The 18,748-nt window shown below is 41.4% G+C and overlaps 1 protein-coding gene across 9 annotated transcripts in view; it reads left to right on the top strand.

Moving 5' to 3' along the window:
- The first annotated feature begins 4,485 nt into the window (after positions 1-4,485).
- The window catches only part of STAU1 (staufen double-stranded RNA binding protein 1), a 48,902-nt gene continuing 34,639 nt past the window's right edge, over positions 4,486-18,748 (top strand). Inside the window, exons 1-3 of one of the 9 annotated variants that reach the window (XM_019640955.1) lie at positions 4,486-4,750; positions 5,816-5,979; positions 13,683-13,753. The gene's annotated coding sequence lies outside the window, so the exon portion shown is untranslated. Of the gene's footprint in view, positions 4,751-5,815; positions 5,980-13,682; positions 13,754-15,283; positions 15,382-18,748 lie in introns of those variants that run through there. The other 8 variants (XM_019640954.1, XM_019640957.1, XM_019640958.1 and 5 more) reach the window with 8 other exon arrangements.

The following is an 18,748-nucleotide window of genomic DNA, read 5'->3' as shown; positions in this document are numbered from 1 at the left end:
TGTGGTATGATGGAAGAGAAATTTCCATTGGGAGGCTCATGGGATTAACAGCTTTCCTTATGAGCCAGCCCTGGGAGTTGGAGGTTTAACCCCTCTCCCTAGCCTTAAGGGCCTCCTGTGGTGTGTGATTGGGTTGAAAAGTAAAGCCGATTGGAAAAAGCGGAAGGGCCTTAATAGTAGAGACGGCAGACTGCTTGGCTGTTTTGTCTGCAAAATTATTGCCTTGGGAGATCTCATCCGTGTTGGATTGATGTCCCCTGCCAGTGAATGACGGCTACTCTGGTGGAGGACTTAACAGCTTCAAATAATTGGAGGGTCTCGGCCCTGTGTTTAATGGGGCTGTTCTTTGCTGTAAGGAAACCCCTTTCTAGCCAGACTGCTGCATGAGCATGGAGAGTATGGTGAGCATACTTAGAGTCAGTATAGATCACAACTCTGAGATCCTTGGTTACAAGGAGTGCTCTGGTTAGAGCCATGAGCTGGGCCTTCTGGGCCGATGTTGAAAGGGGAGGGAGCCTGTCTCGATTGCCCCTGATCTGGAGACAATGGCATAACTAGCCTTCCGCTGCCCCCGACTAATGAAACTACTCTTGTCTGTGAACCAGGTGGCGTCGGGTTTTGGGAACAGAGTGTTCCCGAAGACCTCTAGGTCTTCCCAGGCAGAGTGGGAGAGGTTTAGGGCCTCTAAGCATTTGTGCTCCTCCGGGGTGGATGTGTCCAGTAGAAGAGTGGGGTACTGCAGGTTTTAATAGTTAAGTCTGGGGAGTCAAGCAGAAGGGTTTGGTATTGAGCTAGCCGACCATTTGACAGACAGCCAGCGAGGGAGGGGCCTTAGCAAGGAGGATATTTATTACCTGATGAGGAGTGTAAATGGTCAGAGGCTGGTTAAAAGTAAATATTAAGGCTTCCTTTAAAAGTAAAGTGGGGCGGCCAAGTGACTCAGTTGGTTAAGTGTTAGTTTAAGAGCACGAGCTCTGAGCAATAGGGCCGCTGGTTAGATTCCCACATGGGCCAGTGACCCTGCGCCCGAAATGAGCTGCCGCTGAGCTGCCAACAGGTGGCAGGATGGCTCAGTTGGTGAGAGCACGTGCTCCTAACAAGACTGCCTGTTCGATGGTGGGCTATGCCCACCTGCAACTAAGACTGAACTCGGCACCTTGAGCTGAGCTGCTGCCCAGATGGCTCAGTGGATAGAGCATGCACTCTTAACCACAAGGCTGCTGGTTCGACTCCTACATGGGATAGTGGCTATGCCCACCCGCAACTAAGATTGAACACAGCACCTTGAGCTTAGAGGCTATGAGCTGCTGATGGGCAGCCAGATGGTGACTGGCGCCCTCCACAACTAAGACTGAGGAACAACAACTTGGCTGGTCCCCCTCTCCAATTCCCCAACACTGTTCCCCTCCCCCAATTCCCCAATTTAGGAGAAAAAAAAAAAAGTAAAGTGAAGGCAGCTAGAATTCTTAAACAAGGAGGCCAGCCTTTTGCTACGGGATCTAGGTTCATTAATAGGTAGGTGACTGGCCATGGATCTACTCCTAAGGTCTGAATAAGGAGCCCTAATGCAATCCTTCTCTCCGAGATTTAAAGTGAGAAAGGCTTGGAGAGGTTGGGGAGGGATTAGGCTAGGGCCTCAGGAAGAGACTCCCGGAGAGAACCGAATGCGGGCTCTAATTCCATGTTCCGGTCTAAAGGCTCACAATCGGGACCTTTTAAAGCTTCATGTAAAGGTTTGGCTATGACTCCGAACTGGGGAATCCAGATTTGGCAATATCCAGCCATACCTAGGAAGGTCCTTAATTGTTTCTTAGTGTGGGGAGGCTGCACGGAAATAACAAGTTCTTTCCTCGAGGTGCTCAGTTGTCGTTGCCCTGGCGAGAGTACAAACCTTAGATAGGTAACCTGTTGTGAAATCTGGGCTTTTGGGGCTGATACTCTATATCTCCGCCTAGCAAGGAAATTGAGAGTCTCAGTGGCATGTTGCTCTGAGCTTTGTGTATCTGGACTGTAGATTAAAAGATCATCCACATATTGGAGGATGGTGGTGCCGGGGAGGGACAGGTCTCTTAAGTCCCCAGCTAAAGCTAGTCCAAAAATGTGAGGACTGTCGCAGAATCCCTGTGGTAAGACAGTCTAGGTATATTGTTGGCAGACCTGCGTATGAGGGTCCGTCTAGGTAAACACAAAAAGAAATTGGAACGGGGGATCTAAAGGAATACAAAAGAAAGCATCTTTTCGATCTAGGACAGTAAACCATTCCGTTTTGGGTGGTATTAGTCCCAATAGGGTATATGTATTTGGGACAAAGCGGTGTATTGGGACTGCTGCTTCACTGATAATGTGGAGGTCTTGGACTAGCTGGTACTGACCAGACGGTTTCTTGACCAGTAAAATGGTAGTGTTGCAAGGTGAATTGCAGGGGATTTAAAGGCAGTACTCGAGGAATGAATTAATTGTTGGTTGAAGCCCAAGCAAGGCCTCATTGTTGATAGGATATTGAGGCCTACAAGGGAAAATTGTGTGGACTTTCAGCTTAATCTGGACTGGGATGATAGGATATGGCCTCCCTGGGATCTCTTGGTTCCAAACTGCAGGATCAACTAGATTATTAACCCGGGGAGGGATGAAGGAAGAGGATGGGCTCTCCCGCTTGACTAGGAAGTAACAGCCACAGAGAGGCCAGTAGAGAAAGCGTAGGTATGAAGTGGAGGTCAGTTTGTAACTTCTGCATAACATCCCGCCCTAGTAAGGGAATTGGGCACTGTGGCATTGCTAAAAAGCTATGGATAAAATGAGGGTCCTGAGGCAGCATGGGAGTGGTAAAGTGCACCTGTAGGTTGTTGGGTTTCCCTTGATGCCTGTAAGGAGAAGAGCTGAAGGAAGTGTGGGCCCAGAGTGTTGGATAAGAGCAGAGAAAGTGTTTCCCGTATTGATTAGAAACGTAATATTTTTGCCTGCTACATCAAGCGTTACCCTGGGTTTGGCCTCAGTGATGTTTAGGAGGGGATCCTGGATGAACCCCGGGGCCCATCATGCAAGTGGATCAGAGTCGTCTGGTTCATAGTCAACGATGACCATTAGCTGGAACTAATTGAAGGAGGTGCCCTTTTGGCTAGCCTGGAATCTGGATGGCCTCCTTCCTAGAAAGGAAAGGGGACAATCCCTCTTCCAGTGTCCTTTCTTTTTGCAAATCAGACAAGGGCCAGGAGGTGCCGGCAGTCCTTACTCCTGTGTCCTTCTCGGTAGCAGGTGAAGCGGACGTTTGGGCTGGTCCTCAGGGGTCTCCCTCCGTGAGGGCCTGAGCAGGTAAGGCTCCGCAGGAAGTGTGCTGGCAAGGGCAGCAGCTATCAATTGAGCCCTTCTCTGATCCTTCTCCTTGTGTTTCCTAATCCTAGACTCCCTTTCGGCTTCATTTCGGTTGTTAGAGACCTTGCAGGTTGTGTTCAATAGAATAGGAAGGGTATGTGGGCCAGGGGGCTGAGGTCCTAATTCAAGTTTCTGAAGTTTTCTCCAGATGTCTGGAGCTGATTGTCCAATGAATTAGTATTGTGGGCCCTTCATGGCTTGGTGGGTCTAGGTTGGCATATTTTCTGAGGGCATCGGCCAGGCAGGATTGAAAAAGGGCTGGATTCTCATCCCGGCCTTGAGTAATTTCCTGTAGTTTGCAGGCTTGATTATACCTTTTTTCATCCCCTCAATTAGACAAGTGACCATATGATCTCTCTGACGCCTGTTTTGGGCTTGGAGTGGGTAATCCCAGTTAGGGTTGTGATTTGGGACTACCTCTGCCCCAACCGGATATTGGTCAGGTTGGCGGGCTATTAACTCATCTATCTCTTTGGGCTAAAGCCCAGGTACAGGTCTTTTCTTCCACGGTACACCAAGCGGTAAGAATAATATGTATGTCTTGCCAGGTAAGATCATATAAGATGACTGCTAAAAACCACTTAGTTTATCTAGAGCGAAAGAAATAGCAATCTGGCACTTCTTGCCTTTTAACTCACTATAAAAGTTACTTTAATTTTGTGTTTTACCCGACTAAGAACGTAAGCTCCATGAGGGCAGGGATTTTTGTGTCTCTTTACCGCCATATTGTTAGCTTTCGGAGCAGTGCTTTGCACACAGCAAGCGTTTAATAAACATTTACGGATGGAGAAATTGAGGAAAGGAGAAAAAGTAGGGACCGAGGCGGGAAAAGGACGGAGAGGAAAACCAGAAAAACAAATGGGAGTGAGGAAAGAAGGAAGGCCCAACCTCGCTCCCCGCGGGCAGGTCACGCCTCCCAGATGAACTACAACTCCCAGCAGACCCCGGGGCCCAGGCCGGGCCTAGGTGGCTCTACAGGGGCCAGACCCCTGCCCACTAGGTTCCCGGCGTGCCTTGCGAACGCAGCGCCCGCCGGGACTTGTGGTCCAGGCCGCGGGCGGGGGGTGGGGCCGGGGCTGGAGGCGGGCGGGGGCTGGGGGCGGGCAGAGGCCCCTCCCCCGTCACTTCCTGCAGGGCTGCGGGTGCCGGAGCGGATCTTCAGGGTTTGCGCCCGCGGCGGCCGCGTCAGGTTCGGCTCCCCCATTCCTCTGACCCCCCGGCCCGGCGGCGCCAGCCTTCTCCGCGGCCACTCCGCCTCTTCCCTCCTGCCGTCCCTTCCTCTTCTCCCTTCTTCCTTCCTCCTTCCCCTTCTCGCCGCCGCCGCCGCGACCGCCGCCGCCCAGGACCGCCGGCCGGGGGACGAGCGCCGGGCAACAGCCAGGTGAGGCGGCCGGGCCGGGCCTGGCGGGGCCCGCGCGGGCGCCGCGTCCGCGTCCGCGGGGAGGTGGGCGGCGGGGTGGGGCCTAGGCCTCGGCGGGCCCGCGCGCCCGGCCTCCTTCCCCGGGCCTCCCCCTCCGCCCGCGGGGCCTTCCCGGAGGAGGCGGGTCCTCCCGCGCCCCCCGCGTCGGGGCGCCGGGCGGCCTGGACCCCAGCCCCTCACCCCTTATTGGGGCCCGAAACAGGTGCCACGGCGCCTTTCCTCATTCCTCCTGGCGCTCAAGGATGCCGAAGTTATTCCCGGGGCGGAGGCGGAGGGTCCCCGCTTGAAGTCCTTGAGACCCGGAGCACCTAAATCTCCCCAGGCGGGTCTGTAGCGCAGTAGTTAGGAACGCCACCCAGGTGTCCTACGCGGGTACAAATCCCAGCCCCGTCCCCGTAGGCAAGTGAGTCACCTAAACTCTTTGTGCCTTGGTTGGAAAAAGGGGCTAATGCTGTCCCTGCCTCTTCAGGCTGTTAAGGTTCAGTGCATTGGGGCGTGTAAAGCGCTTATCAGAGTGCCAGACCCACAGCGTGTCCCAATAAACCGTCTGCATAATTTATTAGCGTGATATTAAGGTATAACTTAGTGGGGAGAGTGGACCGAAGTTGACCTAGCTCCCCGCTTGGGTTTCCGTAGAGGCAGAGAGGTTCAGCGTGCCTACCGCCGGCGCCGGCTTATTGTTTGGGGTGGTTCATACCTGAAAGGGGTGTACGTTTAATTGGGACACTCTGTAAGTAAGATAGATTCTGCTCTCTCCATCTCCTCTGCGGAGCCACCTGCACGATTTTCACCAGCTCCCTCCGTAGGAGCAACCTGTCCATCCCCCCCCCCCCCCCCCATCCTCAGGCTTCTTGTTGTCATTTCATTTCTGGGAAAGTTGCTGGCAGAAGCTTTCCTTGAGTTCAGCAAACCTTTCTGGAGCGCTTGTTGATGTGCCAGGCTCTGGAAGGGGGGTGTACGAAGCTGGAAAATGTGTGTCCTTTCTTGCGGCTACATCTCTAACGTCTAACTTTTTTTTCACTGCAGCTGTGCTTTTATTCCCTCCGTCCCTGTTGGCCGACTTTCCTTTTAAGCCCTTGCCCCACCTCCGTGTCGCAGTATTGCTTATGTGGAAGTTTTCTTCTGCTGGGCGAAGATGTGTGCTTCGGTCTGTTCTGCCTCTGTTCTCTGGCTGTGGGGACGTTTTTAAGGTCACTCTTCCCTTCTGCTTGTAGCTTTCCTTGTGTAGAGGGTGGTGGAAAGAGAGTTAAACCGGATTTTTGGTTGATTTGGGGGCTTTCAAGAATCGGCGTGCTTACTAAATGTAAATTACATGGCTGCTTGTTGAAATAAAAATTAAACATACAGTCGGATTGTAGAGAGAGCAGTTTCAGTCATCCTGGTGACAGGTGGGATTTATAAAACAGCAACTTAATTAAGGATGCAGAGTTTCCTTTAGTTCTGTACTTAGTCGTCGTATAGGTGTACCCTTCATTAAGAAAATGCAACTCACAGAGGTTTAAATTTACAGAATTGAGTAAGGCCTGTGTTTGCTCTACTGAATGATCCTCCCATGCATTGGATTATTTTAGGTAATAAATTTCCTTACAGAACTTAAACTGTTTTGATTTACACCCATCTCAATAACACTCATGATGCAAAGTGGTCTCCCTGTTATTGACATTTTCCTAGAATTTTCTTGACGCTTAGGCTTACCATCGTTTCTAGTTTAAAAATCTTTGTTTGGATGACTTTATTTTTATTTATTTTTAATTTTTTTATTGTTAGCTTCTGGTGTACAGAACAATGCAATAGTTATCCTTTTGGATGACTTTAAAAACACCTAAGCAAACAACTATACAACCAACAGAAAACAAATCATGTCTTCTGCCATATTGAAAATTGTAGTGTTAGGGAAATGATGTTTTAATGTTGCAGTAGATAGCCTAATTAAAAAAAACCAAACTTTTTATTATGGAAAGCATACAAAAATTGAATAGCATAATTCCCATATATTGGTCACTCAGCTTTGATAATTATTAACTCATAGCCAGGGTCAGTCTTGTTTCATGCAGTACTCCCTACCCCAAACTGTTTTGAAACAAATCCTAAACATATAATTTTACCAGATTCCCCCAGACTGTTAATCTGTCACAAAATTTACTTGTAGTAGAATCACAGTTCTCAATTTGTTTGTTGGACTTCTCATCATCTCTTTTTACATGGTTACTATACAGCAGAAAAAAAAAAAGCCAAATTAGCTTTTGATTCAGTGCTTATCCCCCTCAAAATCATATCCACAATACTTCCTGGCTTCTGTGTTTGCAGAAGCGACAACTCTTGAGCTATTAATGTCTATAATTGGAAAGCAATCAGAAATACAGATCCCTAAACCTGTTTTGGTAGAGATCTACCTATTAAAATAACTTTTAATGGAGAATAACTTTGTGTCAAAATTAAACAGTTAATAATTCATAATGAAACTTAGAAAGTTTCGTTAAATCCTTGTGTAAACATGCTGCTGTCACCTTAGGTTAAAAATTAAGGAATGGATATTTGATTTCAAAACTCTCTGTTGTAGAATTATTTTCTAAAGACCCCACCTCCACATATGCCATTTGCTGTATTTACATACGTTTAGTAAGTATGAATGAATTCACAGCATAGATATTCATGTTTTTCTTTCTTGTCCAAAAAGAGATGGCTCCTAGAATAGAAGTTGATAGCAATACATCGTTTGTCTTCCTGCTTAATTTGCACGTTTCTGGTCATGAACAGTTTCTAGCTTTTAGACCTGTAACATTGTTATTTCAGTTGTGTAGGCTTATTTTTGAGCTTGATCAGTTACAGTGAAATGTATGTTAAATTTTAGTTTTTACAACCTGAGAGGTGGGGAGGGATATGCATACCTCTTAAAATTAACTTAGAGGAAAAAAAACCAAAAACAACTTGGTGTCTAAGAAGGACACAAAATGTAATGTACGTTATTTAAAAAAAATACATAGTGCTTCCCAGTAGGCTTAAAGTAAAACTTTCAAGTATTTGGAATTGTTGCCATAAATACAGTTTGTTCAGACTAATTTGCTCTTTTTAAAGATTCAGCCAGAAAGCTCATTTATATACAGATTATCTTAAATTTAGAAATGAGCATGACTCATAGAACTCCCTGCCCCCTCCAATTCTGAAGTCCAACTCATTAACATTATTCGGGGTGTAATCATTAAACACGGGGCTATCCTGTGCTGCTTCAGCCAGTCTCTCCCCCATACAGCAGTGGAGAAGGTGTTTCACAAAGGCACAGAGTGGGTCTCAGTTTGTAAACGTACTCTGCTGCCCTTTTACTGGATGGAGTGAGTGCAATTTACCAGCAGAAAGATAAAACTTTCATGAGAAAAGTATCTTTTTGTATGATGTCATAAGTCAATTCCAGGGGCCTATTTTTATGAACCTCCAAAATGGATCATCTTATTTGATGTCCTACTTAGTGATGCAGAATTGGCTCAATTTGGGGAAATGTGAACTCCTCCCATCAAATGAGAGGTTTTGGGGTTGCTTTCTTTCTCTCAGAATGGGATTTTGGAACCTTCAGAAGTTTTTAGAGAACTTTATGACAGATTTTGTTTCACACTGGACCTATGACAGGTTGTTTTAAATTAACTTCTGGTAATGGAGACCTTTGTCGTTGAAATATTTCTGCTGTGATTTTCTACTTGACTTTTTTGTTAAATAAAACTTCATCAAAATCAAGGCTATATAGACTTTTATGCTATTCCCCAAAATATAATTTACAAGTTAGAGATTTAACTATGAGAACACATGTTGGTTACTGTGGTTATTTTTATCCAACATTTTATTATGAAAAATTGCAAATATATAACAGTTTGAAGAATTTTAGTATACACCTCTAAGCTACCTACCCTCTGCCATTAACATTTTACTGTACTTGTTTTATCATGTGTCTATTCCATCTCAATTCATTAATCCATTTTATTTTTTGATACATTTTGAAATAAATTGCAACATCACATTAAATACTTAAGCATGCATAGCTACCACTGTTAATTTTAAATTGAGACAGCTCTGTATGGTATTCCTGGATCTCTAAAAGCCAAGAGCTTTGTTGATTTTCCTTTCCAATTTTGCTTTGTCTACAGAACTCTGCTTTTTAAAGGAAATTGTTTGATGAATTTTTTGCACCCAGGTGTGCTTATTGATAAATCAAGTATTACAAAGCTTGAATAATGTTGACCAAATACTTGGTTCTCACTTGCAAAGGAGATGGTAAGGTTATAATATATAGCTATTTTGATTTTTAACAAATGCCACCAGATGGATGGCTTGAATATCTGTTTTGCCCAAAACTTAATGCCCTGAATTGAAAAACTTTACCAAAGAAAATTACTCATTATTTAAAAAATGGTGAAATTATTGCAGAGAGCTTAATTTATTTAAAAAATGTTTACATTCCCATGGTAGTGAATAAAGTTGATGTAAAAGTGATTTATATCACAGGGTAAGTGGAGGTAGAAATAAATGATATTTTCTGGAATTACACATGTTCATTTATTTGATAAAGGAGTATATTCAGGGGGCTCCCTCAAAATATATTGAAAGCAAAGGTAGAAAAATCTATCCAAGAAAGTATTTGCTTTTGATTAAAAATTAGGCTTCTAAATATTAAATCTATGGCTCATCTGCTTCTGTTTAATCTGGAATCTAATTTGGGAGGGAAGTATAATAACTTTGTGAATTTATAGCAGTAATGGAAGCAAAACAGGCCATTATAACATAACACAGAGGTCATAATTGCCCTAGAGGTTTTTCGTCATGTTTACCAGACTACAAAGTCTAAGAAAAATCTATTTAAGTGCCCTGGGGTCTTTTTCCTAAATTACAGTGATTGCTCATCAAATTGTCTCTATATTTGATGTCACTTTAGAACTGGTTGCCCAGTGAGTGGGTTGATTTTAGTCAGCATGTTCTCTCTTCCCATTTAAAATACTTTTTTTTTTTTTAACAAGTGGTGTGTAGCTATAAGTTTATATTTATAGATGTTTATGCGACTGAGCACAGGATTAGCGAATTTGCTGGATAATAATATTTGCTACTATTTATTGAGCTCGTACCATGTGCCAGGTTAGGATTACCGGGTGAGGGTTATTTGATGCAGGAAAGGAATCTGAAAGGTCAGATTGAATTTAATAATATAAAAGCTGCTGTTCATTGAGCTCTTCCTTTGTGCCAGGGGTTGAAGTAGACGTTTTATGTTGTATTTCTGATACTTGCAAACATCTTTGCAAACGGAAGGGCCATAATGCAATAGCTGAGGCCAAGTAACTGGAGGGGGGTCCTGAGCTCTTTGCACTGAACCACACTTTTATCTCTAAATATGCTCAGGTGCTTTTTGTTTAGGATAATTTATTCCCCCATCTCCCACCCACCACAGCTAGCATGAATTTTGTTCACTAGAACTTTAGACCAATTTGAAAAAAAAAGTCTGGTTCTGTAGTAGCTCAGTTTTACAAAATGAAACCCATTTGTCATCCCCTTGAAATAGTTGGAAGGTTTACAGTTTACTTTTGTTTGTTGTGATAGATTGCAGCAGTCAAATTAAACTAAAACTTTCAAGCTGATTCCAAGGTTGGGGGTGGGGTACTTAGAAGTAACTGGGGAAGAGGATATTTCAATAACCTTTGTGTTGAAGGAGGCTGTCCCCTAAATTATTGCTGTGATCCTTCGGAAAGTTTGTTGAAAATGATTTATTAATTATAGACAAGGTTGTTACTAAGAAAATTAAGTTTCTTTAGAATTATACTATTCTGCTGTACTGGAAATGAGTTAACCGAACTTCTAGTTAGCTTTATAGGGTTAGGTGGTGGTTGCTGTCTTTGCTTCCGTCCCCGCCATTTCTAACACCCATTTCTTGGCTAATGGTATTGGAAATATTTAATATAACTTTCTGTGTGGTATTGAATTGCCTCATGAACAATTTCTTTTTTATTTTCTTTGAATCAGTGGTCTCCTAAATGAGAAGCCTCTTTGGTTCTCCACCCAGGCAGTAGGAGTCATCTCTTATGACTAGCCTTAAAAGGCTAGATCAATGAAATTAAATCTGCCTTTGCATTTGGAATTTTAGTGACAGAGTGTATGAGTTTCCATTCTGTGTTTAACCTTAACCGAGGTGATGGGGCAGTCTGTAGTGGCATGTGTGTCTCATTAATCATGAAAAGGTGTGGGAAATGTCTTTTGTGGGGATGGAAGTGAGCAGATAATGCTTCTTCAGTTGTGACTAGATTGGCTCCCCTCACGTGTGAGCTTTATGATCTAAGTAGGTTTTGTCTGATTCTCTCACATTTTTGCTTTTTTGAAGTCACCCTTTCTATAGATTAAAATTAACTGAGGCATGAATTTTCTACCCTTGCTGATTCCACCCTGATGCAAAAAGGGCCATTGGCTGCTGATGACATTGTGATTTTGTACAGAATGCTAGGCAGTCCTTTCCTCTGTCAGAAAGAAGATAGTTTATATGTAATGATAAGTCTGATTATGCTCGGAGGCTTATGTTCTTTGTTGCACAATTTAACCAACCTGCTCATTGAGGTTCCGTGACCCTTTACCTAGATGATATTCTAATATAGTTAGGTAAATAAGTTTCCTTTTGGTTTGTAGTTGAGTGAACTTTTACGGTCTAGAACATTTAGAGATGACTATTTTTAGGTACTAATTTTTCTCTGTTACCTGAGAATTTATCAATTTAAATTATTTTTTGAATGAGGTTCTTTATAAGTTTGCTACATTTTTTTCCTTCTTAAATAGTGTGTTTTGAATGTGATTTATTAGTACCATTTTATAATATCAATTACTGTGTATCCTAAGAAAGTAATTTTTAACAGCTAACTTTGGTATGGCATGTCATAGTTTACAAGCATTTCATCTATATTACCAGTTAATTCACTGGTAATATGATTGTTTTATTAATCATATGATTGTTTTATTAATCACATGAAATTGGTGGTGGGAACCCCGCTTAATACGTTAAAAGGTTGAGGCCTACAGGTATAACTTGCTCAGGGTTATTCACCTGAGCGCCAGAGTTGGGAGTCAAACTCAGATCCCCAGTCAAGAATTTTCTCCACTGTACCCAAACAGCCGTGGGCTGCTAGCTGGTTTGCCCTTATCCTAACTCCATATTTTGCATGTACAGAGCTCTGTTTACGTTTTTTTAGTGTCTTCTTTAGTTATGAGGTGATGTGTGTATTATGAATGATTTGTTACTGCTGATTAAAAGGCCACTGTTAATTATTTAAGTTTATGTTGGGTTCACGGTTATTCCTATACAAATGTGAATTCCATGAGGACGGAGACTACATACATCTTATTTGTGTGCTCCTCTCCCCTGTGCCTAGAATAGTGCCTGCAGATAGTAGGATTTCAGTAATTATTGAGTGAATACGCAATGAATTTAATTCACTCTCTTGGATTCTGGTATGCTTTCTTGAGTGGGAAAAGAAGGAAATTGGGCTTAACCCACAGTCTTTCTTCTCTACTGCTGCTTGGAGTAAGTGCTGTATATATATATTGGTAATGATCACGATGGTTTTGGACTATCATTTGAAAATGGTCCGGGGATTTCTAAACATGTTTGCTCATGGAAGTATGAACGTGCATATGAATGTTGGCTATCATTTGTGTTGTGTACAGATGTTTGAGGGCCAAATGGTTGCAGACTGCTGTATTTCTCCCCCCTTCCCCTTTTCACTTTGAGTTGTTGGTGGTTGTTTCCTACTGTTGTCATTGTGTTTGACTCTGGCAGCTCCTTTTTTTCCCAATCTAATTCTTTAACTTCTGGTTTGGGCTAGAAAACTATAGATATCCAAACTTACCATAATTGTTCAGCATAGTTGGGGTTGAGTGGTGGGATGCCCCTACTGGTAAAAGGCATGGGCTCTATTATGTGGTGGTCTTAGCCATTTGTCTGGGCTGTTCTGAGGCCTTTTTCAGATCCATTCATGCTAATCTTTTGAATGGATAAGAGTATGGAACAAAGGGTTCTAGATTGGAAAGTTGCTAGTTTATAGTACACTATTTACCAAAAAAACAAAGAACTTGAGTTGTTAAAATACCACAGAACAAATTACAGCTCATGATTTTATTTCTAAAATCATTTGGACAGTGAACAGCTACTTTTTTATTGTGCATTACGTCACAGTAGCAGTGAGAAATTGAAATGAGCAAAATTACTTTATGTTGTAAACATGCAAACAGCATCTCAAGGTAAGGAATTCTGTTTGCTACCAACTACCGTTATTTAAAAAGGGGAGAACCTCTAGATAAAGCAGACCTGAGACTTTGAGAATTAAATTCATATGTCACTTGAAATTCAGTTCTAAAGAATTACTGTGATATGGATTTACTACAGGTAATGTGCTTTTTTTTTTTCATTTTGCAATTTAATGTAAGAATGTTTATGTACAAAGTGCCTTTTTGTAAAATTTCCTGTGTAATTGTATTTGTATCACCAAGCACATGGTAAGGACATTTACGAATAAAATATTTAGCCGCTAGTTAAATGTTTAAAAATCAGGCTTGTGTGATCAGGCAGTGTATGATATCCAGTTTCTTTTTTTTAAAAAATTAATTCTTAGGTATTCACAGCTCTCTTACCAGGAAGTAATTGAGATTGAAAAGGAAACTTCTACGGTGTCTTATGTTTGAATCTCTGCAAAGTACTCTTTACCTAGTTCCCAGGCAGTTGTGTCTTTTGTAGACTCCAGTTTGCTGCTTCAATCCATGACATCATGTTTTTAGAAACTAACTTGTAAGTTTTAGGGTTTTTCAAAACTTTAGCAATATAGATCTTGATTTTCAGAACAAGATCTACTCTAGTAAATTATTATTGTTTCTTATTTTCCAGGAGCTTTTTAACAACATAACCTCTCAGACCTGAACCAAAACAGCATTCTTCCTGGAGCACCTCTTTTTAAGGTACACATAATTTGACTGTATAGTTTCAGGCCTGTTCATAATCTGTAACATTTTAAAATTCTTCAGTGACTAGTGTGGAAAATGACTTTTACTTCTGGCTGTAATATTATAAACAGAAGATATTTTATACAGTTTGAATTTCTTTTTACTCTTGAGATTTAATTAGAAAGTAATTAAATACAGGATAAATTGTTGGCAAGAATGTAAAACCCTCTAGCCAGCTCTGCCATATACTTTAAATGTAGAGACGTGAAAACTGGTCCCTGAAGTTGGCATTAAATCACTTGGTCAGTAAGTATCTTGGTTAGAAACTTCTGTAGTTTGCCTTTGATTTCTAAGATTGTTTATGTTAAACTTGGTTTTTAAACTTGTGGAAATAATTCAACATTGTTTTCTATTGTGAAATAGGGTTATGAATCAAGTTCCGTTTACCACTGGCCACTTGTGATCTAGACCAAAAAAGTTGTGTAGGGCTTGTTCCTAGAATTTTACAGTCTTTAATCAGGGCACTGCAAAACGCACTACATGCATTGACACTGCTTTGTGTTTCTTAGCACATTACCTGTAAGAGCCGAAAGCACATCATGCATATCTCTGAGGTAGTGATTAGTGGATGAGTTAACCCAACTTCCTTTAGGAATGAGGAAAATGACACATAAGGAAATTAGAGAACTTGTACAAAGCTCAATGAATGGGTTTACATTGATCACATTGAATTTGTAAGATGCTTTTCTTTTCAAGGACCTGAGTAATTTACCAAGCCTCAGGATTCCTTCAGTGTTTTAGCTATGACTGAGGCTGTGTCAAATATCCGATTACAAAGTGATTTGGGGAAATGGAGGCACTGGGCAGTGAGTTGCCAAGAGTTGGACTTATAGTTGCTGTTTGAGTTGCGAGTAGCATTGAAAGCCACAACTCAGAAGTTTGGTCTGATTTAAGTAACACTGCTGGTTGCTACTTAGCAGCAAGGCTGGTTTCTTAGAAACTGGGTCTGGGCACTGGTCTTGTTTTGCATGAAGATGATAGTAAATGCAGGCGTGTTTCTACGCAAATGGCACATGGTTACAGACTAGTTTCCCTTTTCTGAAAGCAAAAGTGAGTTAACTGTTATATTGAGCCAAGCCCGTCTTATTGACGAGTATGACACACGTGACTACTTTTAAAAATCTCTTGGCAAATCATGAATAGATAATTTTGATTGGTTTAAAACATTTTTCTGTGTTTTTATAAGTTACATTTTAAAAACACATTTACAAGAATAATGTGTTAATTTTCAGAATTTCTCTAGGGAAGGGAAGAGGGGAGCTTGATAAGGTTTCAAAGCTAGAAAAGAAATTAAGGGTTACAGTTGATTAGGCTGCAGAGGTAAATTTTTTTTTCACTTTAGTACTCAGTATGGTGTGATGGTTTTTCTAGTATGAATAACTAATAATGACTTCTCTTTTAGGAAGTGTTTCTTTAAGTGGATCACCCAGTGGTTATATTTGTATGGAAAGAAAATCCTCCGTTGCCCAATTGGCATCAAGCCAAGTGTGAGACGGGCCACATTCAGTCATTTGTATTGGATGCAAAGGTCTTGAACAGCCTGGGTTGTTTCCAGACATTATTTTTAGCTGTTTTTATTTCTTGTAAGTAAGTGTACCTCCTCAGGGCTACTTGTCCTGTGTCTTTCTCTTGAGTACCAAGAATAGTAGTAGTCTTTTTTTTTCTCTCTCTTTTAAGTAGTTGGGTTGTATTTCTTTTAAAGAATGTTTTAGTAGTGATTTGACGTATGGGCATGCTATTGGGCATTATTTGCTTGACTTTGTCTTTTTGGAAATGATTATGTAGGATGATAGCGATTGCCATGTTTCTGTACTTGTGGGTGCCCTGTCTGCTGGTGTTGGGATAATTAACGGGTGTTTCCAGGGGGCAGGGGGATGGCGAGGAGTGGGGGTGGGGGGAGTGAGTTTACTTGCAGAAAACATACAACCAACCACATTGCAACTAGCAAGATGTGTCAGAAAAGAGTCTGGGAAATAAGTGTTGGCTGTAAAGTTATTTTAGGTGTGTTGCAAGACTATTGTAGGAAAAGTGGTTTATTCCTTTTGTTGTTATTGACAAAGTTTCCCTGAGGTGGAGCCTCTCAAAAACTAAAGAGAACAGGTGGATCCATTTACAGTTGGTTGCTTAAAGATCTCTTCTGTGTCTCTGAGGAAAAGTTTAACAAATAGATTCTTTCTGTTACTGAAGAATGTACAGCCTGCTATGTAAAGATTCACATGTAGATGTTTAATACATTTTTGTTGAATATTGAATGAATATATCTAAAATCGCTATTGATACTGGTAATGCTTTATCATGGGAAGGAACTGGAGTACTCTCCTGCATCTGTGCACCCATACTACATTAGATTTAATGAAAGACTTGGAAGGGGAGAGATTTAGTGAAATGTTTGTGGCTATCTTAAAATCTTGTCCAGAATGGGATGACTTCTTTCTTTTGTTTCTCTCTCTTTTTAAAAACACTTCTTGTTTGGAAACATTACTTATTACAATGATAAATGAGGTGTTGATTACACAAAAATATAGATACTTCATTATAAATTATGGATTAATCCAGTTAAAATGAGATACTAAAAATAATGTTTTTCCATAATTGCTGAAGTAGGTATTTCATACTACAATGATTTAACAGTCTGTTAGTTGAAAGTAAGACTAAGCACTGCTGCAGATAGTTCTGTAAACTCTTTGTAGAAGGGTCGGCCTTCTTGGGTATTAAAATCACTTAGACTGTGCACTCAGCATGGTCTAGTCTGGATAGATTGACAGCTGAGTGAGGAATAGGCATTTTATATCCTGATCACTTTTTAGCACATCATGTATAATAAAAAAAAAATGCTTTTGTAGTGTTCATGTGCCCGTATTCCTCTTCCCCACAACCCATTTAAAGGTATTTGGCACTTGTAAAATGAAAGCTGCCAGCCAAGGTAAGACTCCATTTTAAAAATTATTTTATTTTATTTTATTGTTAGTTTCAGGTGTACAGAACAATGCAATAGTTACCCTTTTCACCCCTCACAAAGTAACAACCCCCCTCTCCCCCATCTACTGCCTTCCCACCCCCAATATCATGCTTATCTATTACAATTCCATTGACTCCATTCCCACAAGACTCCATTTTTATGAGAAGATTTTTGTGTCACTAAGCCAAAGTTAGGACCCTGGAGGGATGGGTGGGACTTGGAATTAGGAGTCTTTAAAAAGAGGTACCCATAATTCTGTTATATCACCCCTCTTGGTGATATAGTGCTGATATATGCTGCATAAATTTAGGATTTGCGAATAAGATGAATGTGTTTTCCTGAGTTGGTGTCTAAAGCTCTTCAAATAGGAAAAAAACCAAGGCCCTCCTCTGTGCGGGAGGCAGGAGGCGGGGAAATAGCACAACACAGGCTTAACAGTCAAGGTGTTTCCAGTGCCCGGGAAGACTGAGGGGTCTTTGTGCTGCAGACTTTTCGACCTAATTTTACTGTGTGTAAAATATTGTTCTTCTATAAGAAGACTCCAGCATCGCATTTTGACCTCTCTTGAGTCCCTAATTTATCTGCTGGAAAACAATCCTTAAAGATAGGTTTAAAGGAAAAAGCCAAGTTTTCAGTTAAGGATTTAATCTTCAGGACAAGAGCACTGTTGAGCAACAGGTTCTAAATTTATACAGAAGTAATATCTCCAAAATTCCACGATTCCCCTGAATGCTAATGTGAGCTGTATAAATAGCAGTCGTGAAAAGCTTTATTTCTTATTTGAATTATATGGGTAAAGGACATATTTCCCCCATTTATAACTATGATTACTGTCTGGCTTCTCTTTGGAAGAGGAACATCTGTTTGTGTAAAATATTAGCATCAGGTTTTTAGAGCCTTTTGAGATGAAAGAGGAATTTTCTTTTCCTATCTAAGAATATAAGGTACTTGTTACGTTAGTTAGATTTTATTTTGTGGGTTAGTATATGTATATACTCAAAACAGCATCCCTGGCCCCTCTACCTACTGGATACCAGTAGGTCCTCCCATCCCCCACTCGTGACAACCAATAATGTCTCCAGATATTGTCACATGTCCTTGCAGAACAAAATTGCTCCCTCTTTAAAACCACTGCTTTAGATTCTCTTTTCAGGCCTAAAGACACAGAGATGTGTTAAATTAGCAAATGACTAAAAATTTATTAGCAAATGAGTACTGTTTGTGCTATTTTTTTGCTATTGGTTATATTGTTGGAAATTAAAAATTTGTAAAATACACAGCCTTTTAGGAGGGTTTAGAATTTATTTGCAGTTTTGAACTACTTATTTCAGCTAATTGTTGTAAAGACATAACTCCTCCAGGTGAACTTGAGGTTAACATTTTTGGGACAGTCTTAATTAAAAGCCTGTTTGTTCCCTTTCTCAACTTCTAGAAAACCTGTGTATTTATGTCTGTGATGGAGATGCTGGCAGTTGGCCTGCTCTAGACAGTATTAGCCAAAAAAAAATCCCTTTGGGCCCCTCCCTTTCTAAATTTAGTTCATTCATTCAGTCTCAGATTCTGAGAGCCACCCAGGGCAGAGTTGGGTGCTCCTCCTGGGATACAGGCAGAATTTGAAGCAAACACCTTGCTTTGGGCTATTTTTGACCTGTGACGTGTGGTTGGTGTTCTGAAATTGTTAGTACACTATAAATTATGTTGGTTTTTGTTTTTTTTTTCGGGTAGAAAAATGTCCTCCAGACAGCGTTTAGAAAGAGGGAGGGGAAGTGGGTGAATAAGAGGGGTAGGGGGAAGATTGAGAGAAATATTTCTATTTTGGCAGCAGAAGGAAATAAAAACAATGAAACAAGGTCATTGCTGACTTTAAACGGTTCTGGACTTGTTTCTTGCCACTGGCAGCCTGTCTGCTAAGACTCATTATCTAGATCTTCAGCGGAGCTCTGTTATTTTGTCCTGATTCCAAAAGTAAACAAGGAACAACTGCAAATTGG

Source organism: Hipposideros armiger, unplaced genomic scaffold, assembly GCF_001890085.2.
Source record: "Hipposideros armiger isolate ML-2016 unplaced genomic scaffold, ASM189008v1 scaffold_54, whole genome shotgun sequence".
Lineage (NCBI taxonomy): Eukaryota > Metazoa > Chordata > Mammalia > Chiroptera > Hipposideridae > Hipposideros > Hipposideros armiger.
This window is presented reverse-complemented; position numbering and strand designations above follow the sequence as displayed.